Below are 16,449 nucleotides of genomic sequence, written 5' to 3'. Positions count from 1 at the left end.
GAATGATCTCATACGCTGAGAAGGAGCGCCCGACGGTGGTGAGCACCTTAAAAAGTAAATTACAAACAAAACAAAAGCCGCGTGCACATCAAAATTTTCTTTCTTCTTTGCTCTTCACTCGCCTTTCCCCTGATGGCTCTCCGCGGTTTCGCATTCGCCAACCGCTCGCGCAATGTCAGCGCGGCGGCGTATGGTGGCCGGCGTGTCCCATTTCAATGCTGCTAGCAGTTGTTTTCGGGAGTTGGTTGAACTAAAGGACTAGGTTGAACTCCATAGAGTTCCGAACAGTCAATGTTGCCCGGTAACATGAATAATGGTCTCTAACTGCGAAACTTGAGGCTAAATAGTGTTCATATAGGCGCCGATATTGAAAATAGGCATGTAAGGACTGTGTGGCGGAGACAACCACCGCAAGGCCGAGAGATGGCGCCACCGGACAGAGCGACATCATCATCACCGATACGGAGCCGGAGATGGCGCCACTGGACGGAGCGACATCGTGAGGATGGAGAAGGAGTCGTGGGCCGAGCAGAGTGAATAAAGGGTTGTACTTGTTCGAGAACGGTGTGCACGCTTCCTCCCTGACAAGTGGGGCTCGTCCGGGATTGGAAATAGATAGCGTGAATGTTCCGAAGGAAGTAGTGCAGTACCTCGTCAACCAGACAGACGGATCGCCCATCCAGCGGAACAGGTCGCCTCCCTGCTGTGGCAACGAGTGATGACCGCCGCCGTGACTACCGCGCCGGTAGGCCTAGGGGTGCCGGTGGCTGTGTTGCAGCCACCTGCCGTGACTTGCATGCCATACGGGACATCAGAGCCGCCGAAGTTCACGGGATTCAATGACTTACAGTCGCCGGAGGTGTTCCTCGAACGTTTGGAGAACTTTTGCCTCGTGTCTGGTATCGACTCAGCCAGAAGGCTTAGTAACGTGGTGCCGGCCGCCTTAGAGGGCAGCGCTAAGCTGTGGTGGCGCTTTGTCGGCGTTTTCGCCACGTGGGAAGAATTCACACAAGCGCTCCGCACGGAGTTCGCTACAATCAAGGATTCATTTATGTCATATCGGCATACTATGACCGCATTGGTGAAACCGTACCGGAAGAGGAAAAGTCCAGCGGGTTCTCCGCCAAATGCACCCACAGCTACAAGACCTCGCAGAAGGGTCAACCTTTACCACTCTGAGGGAGCTCGCGACGGAGGCGGACGGATTGATGGAAAGCGTGGCGGCGATGGCAGTACAAACCGCCGCCACCACCAACAAAGGTTGCAAAGGATTTGGCATTTCAACCACACAGGGCATCGCTAACGCTCTCGACCGGCGCCCCATGTCGGCGGCGCCACCGTGGGCACCACTACGTCAGCCACAATGTCTCCGCCGTACCACTGGCCAATACACCCCGCGGCGGTCCAACCGTCCTATCTTCGTGATAGAATTCATCCCGCCCCCACCCTCCCTACGCTGACGCAGCTGATTGCCTACACTTCGCAACCGGCCGCTCGTTGGCAGCAGCCCAAACACGACAAGTCCACTGCCAGCGCTGCGGAGGGATCGGCCATGTTGCCCGCCAATGCGCCACGGGCAGGCAAAATGCGCCGCCCAGGTGTTTTCAGTGCCATCAACTGGGGCACGTGCGGGCCGAATGCCCAGAGAATCAGTACTCGAGAACATCCATTGGTAGATGCTATGCCGGCGGCATCTACGACAGCGCGCTCCAGGTTGCGGCCACTGCTGGCAGAAAGGAACCTCTTCTCGACATCCGCATCGGAGCAACGACATTCCAGGCCCTCGTGGACACGGGATCCAGCGTCAGCCTTCTGGGACAACAAGCGATGGCGGCCGCTGAAGCCACAGGAGCCAGTCACAAAAGAGGTACGCACGCTCCGCCTGGCCACAGGCTGGTCTCAATCTACGTCCTCGCTCCGATGCAAGATCCACTGGCAGCAGGCTCCCGCCGCCAGCGGTTCCTGTGTGTGCCTGACCTCTGTAAGGACATTGTACTCGGGAGGGATTTCCTGACAGTGACTGGAATATCGCTCCATGTTGCACTGGAGGTTGGACAATTGGGACGGAACCGCAGTGCATGGTACCCTTCGTCAAAGGAGAGCAGCAGGTTAAGGGGGAGCTAGAATCATATGACCTGCAAGCAATCTTTACCGAGCAACCAATCTTCGCTGAGCAACCTGAGCCTATGGTCAGCTCTGAGGCTCAACCGCCAATGACCCTGCTAGCTTTGCGGCTCAGATGAATGTTGATCCACGTCTGGTGCAGGTGCTCGACACTTTCAGCCCAATTATTACAACTACCCCGGCGCACGACAATTGCTGAACATCGAATTGACACTGGGGACAGCCTACCTGTACGTTGCAAGCTTCGCCCCGTCAATGCCAAAAAACAGGCCATTATGGATAATTGCATCCATGACCTCCTAGAACAGGAGCTCATACGCCCGAGTACCAGTCAGTGGACGAGTGCTCCTGTTTGGTCGCAAAAAAGTCTGGTGGCTTCCGCCTCGCCATTGATTATCGGCCACTGAATAGCCGAACAAGGGTGCCTGTTTACCCTATGCCCAGGACCGACTGGCTGTTGGCACAGCTGGGTCAGGCACAATGGTTTTCAAGTTTTGATCTGTCACAAGGCTTTTTCCAAATCCCAGTGTGCCAACCGGATATCCCTAAAACTGCATTTATCTGCCACCAGGGCACCTCTGAATTCACTAGGATGCCCTTCGGAGTGGCAGGTGGGCCAGCAACCTTCCAAACGTTGATGGACAGAGTTTTGGATGGTATAAATCATAAATTCGCAATGGCATTCCTCGATGACGTCCTGGTGTATTCAGACACTCTGGACAACCATGTGGAACACATCCAATGTGTACTCGAGCGCATCAGAGCCGCAGGCCTCACCATCAACCCAGACAAAATCCAACTCTGCCACCACTCGCTCAGGTTCCTTGGACATTATTTCACCTGGGCAGTGTAGACCTGACAAAGACAAAGTGCTTGCTGTGTTGCACTACCCTCGACCAGCAACAGTCAAACAACAGCAAGCTTTCCTTGGCCTGGCGGGGTATTATCGAAGCTTCATACCTCGATTTTCGCTCACAGCCCACCCCCTCACCAGCCTTTTGAAGAAGATGCACCCTGGCAGTGGACCAACCAGCAAGAGTGCGCATTCCAGAGTCTGAAGCAGTCCTTGGCCAATGATGCCGTGGTGAACGCCTGACCTCAACCAGCCCTTTGTGGTGGAAACAGATGCCAGTGGTATGGAATAGCTGCTGTGATACTCCAGGCAAGCCTCGAGGAACTCAGACCTGTGTCATTCATAAGCAGTCCTCACGGAGGCAGAAAAACACACAGTTCAGGAATGGGAGCGCCTGGCAGTGGTCTGGGCAGTCGATAAATTCAGACCTTACCTCGACTTCACGGAATTCGAAATCCATTGTGACCATTCTTCTCTCTCATGGATGTTTCAAACAAATCAAGCCTCACCTAGAGTCAAGCGGTGGGTCCTTAGGCTGCAAGGCCTTAACTGCAAGATCAAACACAGGAGAGGACTTGCCAACATTCCAGCAGATGCCCTTAGCAGAGCCCCTTGAACTGTCCAGACAACCCAAGCCAGACTCTACCCGAAACTCTGTTCCCGATTACCGTTCAAGAGCCTGAGCACATTACGTTCGAGACAGTTGCCCTCCTGTCTGTGACAGACGATGTGACTCTCCTCAACGATATAGAATGCCTGATTGAGGAGCAAATTCGTGATCCAATGTTCGCCAAGCTGAAAAGCGTCATGCAAGGTACAACCCTCCCAGAGAACGACCCACAATCACGCCTAATTAGGGACTGGCTGCTTCGACAGAACTGGAGTCTACTGGGTTGCTCGTTCAGCACAGAGGGAACCAAAAGGTGCCTTGGCTACCAGAGTGCTTGCGGACTCTGGTGCTGAAATGGCGCATGACCACCCCACGAGTGCACATGCGGGTTTTTTCAAGACATTGCAGCGGGTCTCTTCTCGTTTCGTATGGGTGGGTATGCGAGCAGATGTATCTAAATATGTCAGATGCTGCAAAGTTTGCCAGCGCTCCAAGGCAAATCGCCAAAAGCCAGCGGGCCTTATGAGCAGCCAGTGGGCCACTGCACCGATGGAAGAACTTAGTGTAGATGTCATTGGACCGTTACCACTCACACCACGGCGCCACCAGTACCTGCTGGTGGTGGTTGACAAGTTCACAAAGTTCATTGAATTGTTTCCTCTAAGAGCAGCTACCAGCCAAAACATTGTTGATAGTATGCGGCAAGTCTTCTGTCGGCATGGAGTACCAGTAGCAATTTCCAGCGACAACGGGCGCCCATATGTCAGTACGCTTTGGAAGAGCCTCCTGAAGCAATGGGGCATAAAAGACCGTCATACCGTGCCTTACCGCCCCGCTGGACAGATGGTAGAACGCCATAACGGTACAGTTAAGGAATGCCTCCGGGCCTACTGCACAAACCACAGGGAGTGGGACTCTCACATCCCCGAAATTGCCTTTGCTCTCCGCACTGCAGAGAGTGTTGTGACAGGCTACACGCCTGCCTTCCTGTGTTATGGTCGAGAGCTGCGCACTCCATGGGAACCACCTGGCACCAAAGACGTTGAACCGCCTGCCACGGCTTACCATGCCTTTTTCAAAGAAGTCCGCCAGTGCCTTGCCCAGGCCTTTGAATTTACTCACGGACAGCAAACTGCCGCTCAGGCAAACAAAAGACTATTACGACCACCACAGGCGCCAGTTACCCTGAAACCAGGCGATCTTGTTCTCCTGGACAGCCATACTTTAAGTAATGCAGCAACAGGCTATCATCGAAGCTCGCACCAAGACGTTCAGGTCCCTATAGGATTACAAGGAATGTCAGTGCTAACAACTTCATGCTGACAGACCCAACAGGGCGCCGTCGCGGGATAGCCCATGCTGACCAGCTGACCGCGTATTATGAACCTCGACTGGACATGCCCGCGACGGGTTCACGTTCTACGGGGGGGGAGACGTGTAAGGACTGTGTGGCGGAGACGACCACCGCAAGGCCGAGATATGGCGCCACCGGACAGAGCGACATCATCATCACCGATACGGAGCCGAGAGATGGCGCCACTGGACGAGCGACATCGTGAGGATGGAGAAGGAGTCGTGGGAGGCCGAGCAGAGTGAATAAAGGGTTGTACTTGTTGTTCGAGACGCGGTGTGCACGCTTCCTCCCTGACAGGCATTTATAGGCATTTAGGCACAAACGCCAAATAGGCATTTATAGGCACTATAAAAACCTATAAAAGCCCTTCTTAACCTCTAATTCATGCTCATATATCAAAATGGGGCGATAGGAGCGCAAGGAACAAAAAAGGCATTTGCCTAAAATCCTGTCTCTAATGATGACTAAGCAGACCCGACTGCTAGATGTCGTCAATGCAAGTCTATTTCCTTCTTTTTGGACATTCAGCTTACGCAGTACATGCACGTGCATAACAGGTACACTGGTCCAGTACGAATGAGCCCACCCACCTCCTGTTGTTTGGGTGTGTCCAGCGAGGCACTGAACGCTGTCAGCAGTGCCGGCAGGATCTTGGGCAGGTGCCGCGACAGGGACTCTCCAGCCACGGCTGACAAATGCGACAGGGCTTTGGTGTTTACAGGAGCGTTGTCAGCTGCAAGCAGGAACCAGGAATGAGAACAGTGCAAGAAATGCATGACAGCAATAACAAGACAGATGTTGCCTTTGACAACAAGCATTGAATCTTACAGAACAGCTTTCTGGGGCCATTTTAAGTAGCAAAAATCTATTCCATTTCCCACTCTTCCTTTGTAATCAATTCTGGTAAGAGAGATAATAAATGAGACGCAAAAGGCAAGCTGGTAGCATCAGCGTGGCAGCACCTGAGCCCATAAAGCAGGATGAAAAGAATGGGAAACTAAATGGACTGATACAAAACACAGCTCATGGAGCACTCCAAAGCTAAGGCTCTTTGAGCTGCTTTTCTTTCCAGTATTGCAAGCTGCTTTAGAGACCACTTCTGGGCTTCTATCAAGCACTTACATTAAATAGGGTGTGCCAATACTCGAATATTTGATTTCTAATCAAATAGAGGATATTCAAATAATTGGATTCGTGGATTGAATATAAATTTTTTTTTCAAATATGCGTATATTTGGTTAAAGATTCGGCTGTGGGCGTATCTTGGCGTGCGCAGTGTTCCCACAGTGCGCAATCTCTATCGATACAAGGTTCATCCAGGTCGAAGAGACCAATTGTACGATTAACGCTACGTGGACAGACGGGACAACAAAGCAGCACATATGGAAAGCACAAAAGCATTTGCGAAAACCAATTCCCCACCGGATGCCACATAGATTGTATGAGATACGCTTGTTCAGTGTTCACTTATGCAGATTACCGCAGTTAGGAGCTTTCTGCCAACATGCGAGTTTAAGCACACGGACGAACTTGGAACGCAGCTCGCCTTAGTTGCCAGCTGGTTGCCTGTGGATCCAACGCCACTTCAAAGGCATTCCAACCCGTATGTGTGATCATTGTGACTGATGAGCCACCCATAGGAACACATTAGCAACAGCTTTCTGTGACGGCGTGCAGGTCATTGTTACATCGGCTGGTGGATAACTTGTGTCACGGTTGTTAGGCCTAAATGGAATTGCATCGTCAGGTGTCGCGACTAAAGTTAATTTTATTCTGTACCAAAACCTCCTCGCCAACCACCTTGCCAACCACCTCGCCAACGAAAGCGAGTATATGGAATGACCGTAGTTCACGGCTGCCATTGTTGCAAACCACCGTACGGTGACCCCTCGAGCATTCCGGTGTCCTTTCGTAGCTTTGAGCGACCCGTCACAAGACTAGTTAGACATGGCAGGCTAGAAAATATTACGTGAAAGCATGCTGAACCTCAGCTGCAGACGTATTTACACTGACGGCAGATGGATGCAGGCAGAAGGAAGGAAGGAAGGAAGGAAGGAAAAGGAAGAAGGAAGGAAGGGGGGGGGTCACTTAAACTTGCTGTAGGCCTCCCGATTTGGGAACCTACAACAGGCAGCAGATGACACGAAACCCGGTCGACCTGTCCTGCACTGACGACGCAGAACGGTGCCAATGTCATGCGATGCACGGTTTCCACTTCAGTCTGTTGCGCCAAATACCCACAGAAACTACTTGCCATATAAAGATGGAAAAACCCTCCTGTTTTGTAGAAGAAAACTGGAAAGCAACACTTTCTACGCAATAGAAGATTGGCGTTAAGCAAAGTATGGCCAACTATAAAACTGAAAACCTCATTGGTATTCAGGACAACATAACTTCTCTATTTCTTCAACTTCAGGGGGTAAAAAACACTTGATTCTATTTGACAGACATTGCATTGATAAAAAATATTTTCCAGGCCTTTGTATGTGAACCGAGTTGTTATCAGTGCTGGCGTACTAATTTGGTTATACACTGCAATACCTAGGCACCTAAGTTACTGATAGCTAGCAACATTCTCGTTGCCCAACATGAGTACACTCCTGAGCATGTGCAGCACAGTATCCTTTTGCATAAAATTTGTAAGCATAAAGCTTTGTGTTAAATTTTCTGATAGTCGATTTGATATACACCTTGTTTTTTATTCAATTCAATACTCGCTTCAAGATCTACTACAGTAAAAGCTTCATTACAAGAGACACTCAAGGGATCCAGGAAACATGTCTCTTGTAACCAAAAATTCTAAAAATACTGAGGAGTCCGACTAGATAATTTTATTATACACCAGCATCCCCCCCCAAAGTGTGTTTAAATACATCTACAGGAAACTGCCCAGAACAGCTTAGAGAAGTCATTCATAGTAGTTTGTATTTGGTGACTGCAGATTTTATTGCATTCCTTCCCAACTTCTGGAGGTAAAGAACTTCACTTTGCAAGCCTTCCTGTTGCTCACAATAGCGTTCAGTTCCATGCAACCTAGTAAGCGCACGAGCGGAGAAGAAGGGGGGGGGGGGATGCAAACTGCGGATGGAGCGATAACAGCACGAAGCAGGAAGTGAGTGAAGATGGCCTACAAAAACCCAACATTTTTTTTTTTTTCAGGGATTGAGACATTGTTAGGCAGCTCAACTCAATCATCAGGTAAGAAGAAGCACTTGCTGGCCTTGTATGCTGGTCGTGCTTTGTTGTTCTTATACCATTAGCCAAAATGTGCAAGTTTCTTATATAACTGCACGACCTTCTAGAAACTGCACGAGCGCACAAATGTACATGCTGCTTTATACTGAAGTCTGGGCTGGTTGTGTAACACAGTTTTAAAATAAATCTGACAACTTTTCATGCTCGCAATGTTGCCATTCTTGTACAAACGTAATATTAAAGAAAAAGAGGAACATTAAGCAAACTAGCATTATGCCCTTGCAATGAAGGCAAGCAGTTGTCCCACCTGTGGTATCAAGTAGGGCAGCACGACTCTGCTCTTGATGGCCATCACTTGCCGCAGGCCGTCCAGTGTGTTCTCGGCCAGTACAGAGTCACCCTGGCCCTGAAATTGTATCGTTGCATTAACATACAACAACGTTAGATTTGAAGGTGCCAGCACTAGGCACGTTTTGCATCCTTTACACACTCACTCGAATGTGACCTACAAGACATGGTTTGGTATGCCAATAAAGGTTCAGTTGAAGAGTCTCTAAACCTACTTGTCATCAACGCTGTTGTCTCTGTAAGGATACAAATCTTTATGGTAAAGTGATGCAAATGTGTCTCAAGACATTTCACTTATTCTTCACAGCGGAGAAAGTTTTCCAGAGCTACGTCCATAGACAATTCTCCGTGAACCACAGGATTTCGTACAAAAATGACTAAAGGGCATGGTGCTAGTGCAACAGAAGATGCAAATATGGTGTTTCAGCCAGCGGGAAAATAAGGGCGTAGTACGTCAATTTGCATAACAACCTTCGTCCTTTTGGCTTCAAATGACCTGGCGATTTGCAAATTGACCATTTTCAACAAATCATTGTGTTATATTGTAACAATTTCACAATGACTATGCACATATGCAGGGACCTATTGCCTTGCTGTGTTTAGAAAAAAAAACACTTGTGGAAGTCCAGCGCATTTTTTTCTTCCAATTTTTCACAAGAAGCAGGCCTTAAGCTTATGCTTATGGCAGGTTTGATGGCTACAGATTGAAGCCTCAAACTGCACTCAGACAGCTATGCAGATATAATGAAACTTTTGCGCACACAACACGAAACCACAACGAAGAAGTACACAAGGACTAGCGCAGGGACAAGGACTGCGCTAGTCCTTGTGTACTTCTTCGTTGTGGTTTCGTGTTGTGTGCGCAAAAGTTTCATTATGATGCCAAACCAACTAGCCCGCCTATCCGTTTTAATGCTATGCAGAATAACGCAGCCACTGGTGGCTACCTATGAACACATTTATTCACCCTTCAGATGCCCTCATCATATGATGAGCTTGCCTATCTACACTCTCCTCAAGCTGGTCTTCCTCCTTGAGATTGAATCATTTAGATACCCGGTCAGCTTGAAGCCGCACGCCACGCATTCAAAATTCATGCACACAATTCTTGCAGCGATACCCTATTCGTGCAACCAGTGAGGCCCTTCTCGAAATCGCCCGTGGCCATCCACTAGGAACTGCAGCACTGAAATTTTGCTTTGAAATGCGGGTTGACGCACATGTTAAGTGGCCTTTGCAGAGCATGATCTGAAACAGTAAATACAGCCATTTTGCAGTGGCTTCCAGAACTAGCATGCGAGCTCGGGCATGATGCTTAGTGAAACTTTTCTTGCCTCCCAGATTTTGTGCTCCAAAGTGTGGACGCTGGTCTTACGCGAGTAAATATGGTAATAAAGCCACAACAACTTCCAAAGGCACAAGCACAAAGATAATCGTTCCCATAGTAACTGAACGACAACAGCACTTGAGTTCCTTCTAGTAATTTCAAAAAGAATTTTAGTCGTGAGCCAACGCTTGAGAAACGTCGATCTTTAATAATCTCACCAGCTGCATCAGCAACGGGACAGGATGTCGTCCAGAGCCCTGGAGCCAACTGTCGAGTGCAGGTTGTCAAATGTCTTCGCTGCGGCTACGCGCACCTCCTTCAGGGGATCGCACAAGGCTCTCCTGCGAGTGCGGAGAGAAACGAAGACGTGGCAGTCCCATACTGGCATCATTGCACTGGCGAAAGAGGCCCAACCCAATGACAGTTGGACAAGCTTTGAAAAATGTTGTGAGCACCTGCTTTTAAGCACCGATTGCACAGAGATGTTATCAGAACACTGTGCGGACATGCTGGCTTGCTACTAGACAAGCTTTTCTACATATATTATTTTGCCCCATCACGTCCAGTTTAAAACGCCTATTTTCAGCCTGCCCTATGAAGGTTTGCAAGCAATAACCGTAGCTCACAATGTCCGAGTATGGTACTTACCCGATGGTAAAATGGGCATCTTTTCCCAAGAAAATCGGGCTGACAATTGCCTGAGTGGTGCAATTGGATAAGAAACCAAAACTGCCTTCGCAACATTTGTATACCTTACCGCATAGATCGTGTACTGCAGCGAAGCTGACTTAACAAAACCACCAACTGGTCGTCATTGTGTAACAAGTATTAAGGCTCGTTCACGCCGAAAGCAAAGCGTCTAAGCGGCCAAGTGGATTTTCAACGCGGCGAGCACGTGGGCCTGTTCAGGCCGGACGGCTTGCCTGGCTGCCCACGCCGCCGAGGAGGCGGAGCATCTAGCGCTTTCGTGGAGGACGTGTCGCCATCTCGTGGCACTAGTCGTCCGCCCTCACCACACGCGCACAGATCTTGCGCCGAGATACACCTGCGTCACCCATCATCTGGCGTTCTGGTTGGCTGCGCCAAAGCGGAGAGCTCCGGCGGGGAAAAAAAATTGGTCCGAGAGCAATCGGGCCCGCCGCCTCGTTTTCCAGCCGCTTCACCCCACCCCGAGGAGGTTTTGCCCGCTTTCCACCTGCCCACTTGCCCGTCTGGTCGCTCCCGCCTTTGGTGTGAACGTGCCTTTAGATCCTTGTCCATTTTTTTTCTTCGCTACTTTGTTTTCTACTTTGTTTAGGAGCTTTCATGTCATTTCTATCTCAGTTTTCTACTTTAGACACATAGAAGGTGAGTGTGCGTATGATTTGGTGGTGCATTAAAATCAGGCAAATACTACCAAATGAATCAGTAGTGTATTTTACCATTTTTTGTGCATCTCATTATATTGACTTGCCGGATAATTGAATCAATTTTGTTGGTCCTATCAGGACCAAATTAACAGAAGTCGACAGTAGTGCAAATAGGAAGTCCTATTGCCATGCATGCCTGTGTGTACCATGGTAACAAATCGCCCACTGTTCTATGCTGAAGCGTTCTAAAGCAAGAGCGCAATGAGATGCGTCGACAGGACCGACGTATGCACAGCGAGGCAGGGGGATCTGTGTTGTGAGGCTGCAAGAGTGCACACTGGTGTAATGTATCCGGCGAATATAGTCTCTAGACAAGCTTTCCTACTGTAATTGCAACCTTTTGTGCTGTCATCACCTTCTCTTCAGCAGAACTCAGTTGTGCTCTCGTTTTTGCACATTCATGATCCTACCATCGACAGGTTGGCTTTTCCGCAAAGCTCAGCTCCCCAGTGGCTCAGCTTCCATGCCAAATGCGAGCCCATTTTATCACCCACTGAGCCAGCATGGCTAGATCCACAATGCACATCACCACATGGCAGACAGTAGAGGTCACGTGTGACACAACTTTCGAGATAATGCACACACTTTTAAGACACGTGTCAGCCATGACATGACGCCAGTGCCATGTAACAGATGGCGAGAAAACAGGCCGGTCCTAATTTCAGAGGCCATTGCGTGAGCAAAGCTCCTCGCGCTAAGTGGGCTTGACATGCCATGGAAGCTGGTCATGTTTTTGCAGCACTTCAAGACACTGACAGTAATCTAGAAATGCTGCTGCATGCTTTGTAGGTAGCTCACCACCAAAGAAGAAAAACAGAAGGCACTGCTGACACTCATCGGGCGGCAGCTGACTCATGAAAAATAGTACAAACAGAAAACATGAGAGGAGGAGGCAATATAAACAAGAAGAACCCTGACCGGTGTATTTTGGCTGTAGAAGGTGTTGTTATACAAAGGGTTTATACATTTTGATGGTACTTGAATCATGCACTCTACGGCTTTTATTCTTGTTCTTTGCGATTGTGTCACCCATCTGTTGCCTGTAACCTCAATGCCTATGGATAACACGTTTCAGTTATAGCTTGTTGTGTCTCCTTTCTCATTCGTCTGTTCTGTCTGCACTGTCTATCACACAATTCTAGCCAAATGGCCAAGTCCTGCACCAGTACCTGACGGTGGGCACGAGGCTGTCGAGGAAGGTGAGCACCATGTCACGCGATGTCGAGGCCAGGATCTCGCTCAGCCCAACGCACACACCCTGGCGCTGGTCGGGCAGATCCGAGTCCAGGCCTTGTTCCAGATGGGCACAATTTCAGGCAGCACCCGCTCGCCCAGCTTGCGCACCATCGCCCAGGGTGCGCGCTGCCACCTGCAATGAGTCCCCACTGCTGCAGTGCACGTTGTTACACTACAAGGCCGGCTTACAAGGATATACAGTATAGACCACTTATAACGTAACCGCTTATAGTGCAGGACCGGATATAGTGCGGTCTTTTCAGATTCCCCTTAATTTTCCCATAGCACTCCGTGTATACACTATCGCTTATAGTGCAGTTGCGGGAAACCAAATACCGGTTACAGTGCGGCTACCTGGGAGTACGGAAGTCAGCGGAGACGGCGAACGCTCCTCTCAAACGGTGCTCCAAGGAATGCTCGAGGAAGAAAAAGAGACGAAGTGGAGGAGAAGGCACGTGGTGCGAACGCACAGCCAGTAAGGCTGAAACCAGAATCTTGAGTGCGAGTTATGAAGTATTACGGCGCGCATAGCGAGCGAGGACCACGAAACTGCCAACGCCGGCCAACGCTCGCTTCACGATAATGGCAGTAAACGAAACTTCAGGGAGCGGGCTGCGCCGGCACGGCACGACAAAGGGCGCACGTGGAGACCGTGGAATGTGAGGGAGGAGGGCGGCAGTGAAGCGGATTTCGCCTCGGCAATTCCGCCGCTTTGGTGGCTCCCCTCGCCCTCCCTCGTAGCTCCCTCACTTTCGACTGTCACCGTGCGCGCCCATTGCCGTGCAGGCGCCGCCGCTCCAGCCGGCCCGGTGCCAGTTCACCAAAGTTTCGTTTTTTGCCGTTATCGGGAAGCGGGCGTTTGCCGGCGTGGGCAGTTTCGTTGGCCGGCCTGGGACACCGCCGCTGCTTCCCTCTGCGCCGTAGCCGCAGCGCGTAAGGTCAACACATGACTAGAAATAGAGGAAGCATAAAGGAGAAAGAAGGGTTCACTGCCATTTTCTACGCGCGGCTATGGTAGCGTGGCTGAGACGTCGGCACGTACACGCATCATTCGGCGCAACGCAGAATCGGCGACCTTGCCATTTGAGAGAGGGTGAAATTTCCGCTGTTTTTTTTTTCTTTCCTTTTTTTTGTTTCGTTCGCGCGCGACATTGAGGGTCTCTCCAAAGCTTTTACTCTATGGCGGTGCCGGCAATGCCGGTTGGAGGCGCCGTCGTGTGAATTATTTCGAATTAACGAGATTCGACTGTACATTGAATGAAAACGTTCTAGCCGCATTCCTCGACTGTCTCATACGCTGGCGGCTCGGTGCACATGTTTTGCATATGTGCGGGCCTTGAAAATTGTTGCTTTGGTTATAGTGCGGTACCGCTTAAAGTGCGGATATTCGCGACTCCAGCGACTTACGTTATAAGCGTTTACACTGTACAATGAATGAAGTTGCTGGAAACATGTGCACCTCAGATATATATGGTGTCTCGCACTGCCACAAGAGGCAGCACATGTACCATTACAATTTTTGCAAGCGTTGTTCCACCCCTCATGTGCCACCCTATCTTTGAACCTTTAAAGCCTTTACGAAACAGAATAATTTTTTTTGTAGAATTTGACGCAACATTCTCAAGATAGTAGAAAAGCCCAAATTCACAGTGCTTACGAAAATTCAGAAGAGGTGACAGGTGTGTACCTATTAAGTTGAACAACACAGCAATGTGGCTTTGCAACCACTGAAGGGGCCTTTTAGAAAGCTGCATTCGGGCTTCCGACTACAGTAAAACCTCATTACAAGAGACACTCAAGGGACCGGGAAAGATGTCTCTCGTAACCAAAAATTATAAAAACACTGAGGAGTCGGACTAGACTTCTTTACTATACATCAGCACCAAAGTGTGTTTAAACACATCTTTGATGCGAACAGAGCTGTCTCATGGAAACATGGCAATGGCTCCGGAGTCCGACTACCGGCATACAAAGCAAACAGCATCTTAGATGCTGTGACGGAAATCCAACTCAATGGTAATCTGTCGCAGAGTCGGTGTGGGATGCGACAGCGATTATAGAAACATAGTGAAAGAAAATTCAGTGCAATTTGTAGCCGCAACCATGCGAGGAATGACATCTGGCTGCGGAACGAAACAAATCGAGCCATGGGAATGAAAATTGCAGCGCATACCGGTTGGTATGACGTTGGCCACGTCACGTGAACGTGTCTGGGTTGTGTCTCTTATAAATAACGAAGAGTTTACTCTAGGGACCTAAAAAAGCTGTCCTTAGTTGTGTCTCTTGTAACCATGTCTCTTGTATGCGATGTTGACATGGCGAACATAGGAAAACCAACCAAACCATTTTCAAATGTTTCTTATAACCAAGTGTCTCTTGTAACAAGATTTTACTATTTTACTATACCACTCACCTGCTGCTTGTCGTAGCTGCTGGCCAGGAATCCCAGGAGCAGGGAGAACAGGGTGGGCAGGATCTCGCGCAGGGTGCGGGGCTGTTGGTCACCACCACTTTCCAGACGTGCAGGGACGCCTGGCGCACCATCAGCGAGGTGTCCAGGCGACCCATGTACAGGCCAGCCAGCACCCGGTTGCGACGTTCCTCACCCAGGGCTATCATGATCGCCTGCCAGAAGATCTCATTACCTTCATTCAAACCAGTTCTCGACAGCACGCGCGTGATCTACAATTGTCATGCGGGGAAAAATAGACTGATATTTGAAACCTACTGCACTAAACAGGTAGTACGTCGAAATTGCACGAGTGGCGATTCTATTACATTGCTGATTCTACTGATTGTGCAATGCAGTAGGCAACCGTATGTTACACATCATGGGTGTACAGAGACCTAAAATGTATTATGTATGCACAAAAAAAAATGCGCAGATCCAACGCACATGTTGGTACCATGTGAAGCGAAGTTTTCGTGAAGAGGTTCATGAAATGCAATAACATTGCTTGAGTCATTTCTGCGTCCTTGGCGTACAGGAAACTGACACGCGCATGTGCTCTCGTGTACCTGCGCTACACATTGTGACAAATCTTACATAGGCTTGTATTTCTTCATTTCTTATTTATTTATTTTAAATGCACCAGCTGCTTCTTGGCAGTCCCCCGTTGCGAGTATGTGTCATAGTATGGAATCATATTCACGAACACAAACAAACATTTCAAAGAGACAGTTGGCGTTGGCATATGCACCTCCTGCAGAGTATGTGCAGTTATGGGGTAATGGTTAGCATAGGTTCTCAAAGTGGGTTCCGCAGGCCCGGCTTGGGGTTCCGCGAGCCACTGATAAATTTTCCCTGGTCCCGCTCTCGACAAGTGTCTAAAACGGCGAACACGAGGTGCGCTTGATCCAAAGAACCTCCATTACCCATTTCCGAGTGTCAAAAGCACTCACAGCGCTAACAGCAACGCGCGAACTGCGCAATAATACGCAAGCAGCTTTAGCCACCCAACCTCTGAGAACGGGCAGCGCGCCTAAGCTTTCGCACTTGAATCTCGGAGGCCGTAGCTTGCTGCGCCTTCCTATTGTATAGGGTAGGTGCCGATACCGTGCGCACTGACGTATACGTTGGCGGAATAAAAAAAAAAAAAAAAAAAAAATCCGCAGAGCACCGCAAATGCGCGCCCCGCAGAAGAGCAATAACGGCGTAGCGTCCAACCGAAACGAAGCGCGCAGTCCGCATCGCCGTGGCCCTCAGCGACAATCGTACGCGGCACGTGGAATGACAGCAACGCCGAAGCGCTTCGTGCTAATTGGTCCTTTAAAGCCTTTATCTTGCGTTTATCGCCGCGCGTAACACGCGTTGGCGGCTAGCCACGTGCCTCCGTAAGTGCGTAGTCGCTATCTCTGATCGCGTCGATAACCACCGCAGTTTCGTCCGCAGCGGTTGCGGCAAATAGTAGTTTCGTTTTCACTCGATGCGCGTGTCGGCTGCGTGCCTTCACACTGCGTCGTCGCCTCCCATGGCAGCGTCGATAGCGACCG

At 49.7% G+C, this 16,449-nt stretch overlaps 1 pseudogene; it reads right to left on the bottom strand.

Moving 5' to 3' along the window:
- The window catches only part of LOC119444421 (eIF-2-alpha kinase activator GCN1-like), a 152,488-nt pseudogene that overhangs the window by 34,895 nt on the left and 101,144 nt on the right, over window positions 1–16,449 (bottom strand).

Source organism: Dermacentor silvarum, chromosome 3 (assembly GCF_013339745.2).
Source record: "Dermacentor silvarum isolate Dsil-2018 chromosome 3, BIME_Dsil_1.4, whole genome shotgun sequence".
Classification (NCBI taxonomy): domain Eukaryota; kingdom Metazoa; phylum Arthropoda; class Arachnida; order Ixodida; family Ixodidae; genus Dermacentor; species Dermacentor silvarum.
This window is presented reverse-complemented; position numbering and strand designations above follow the sequence as displayed.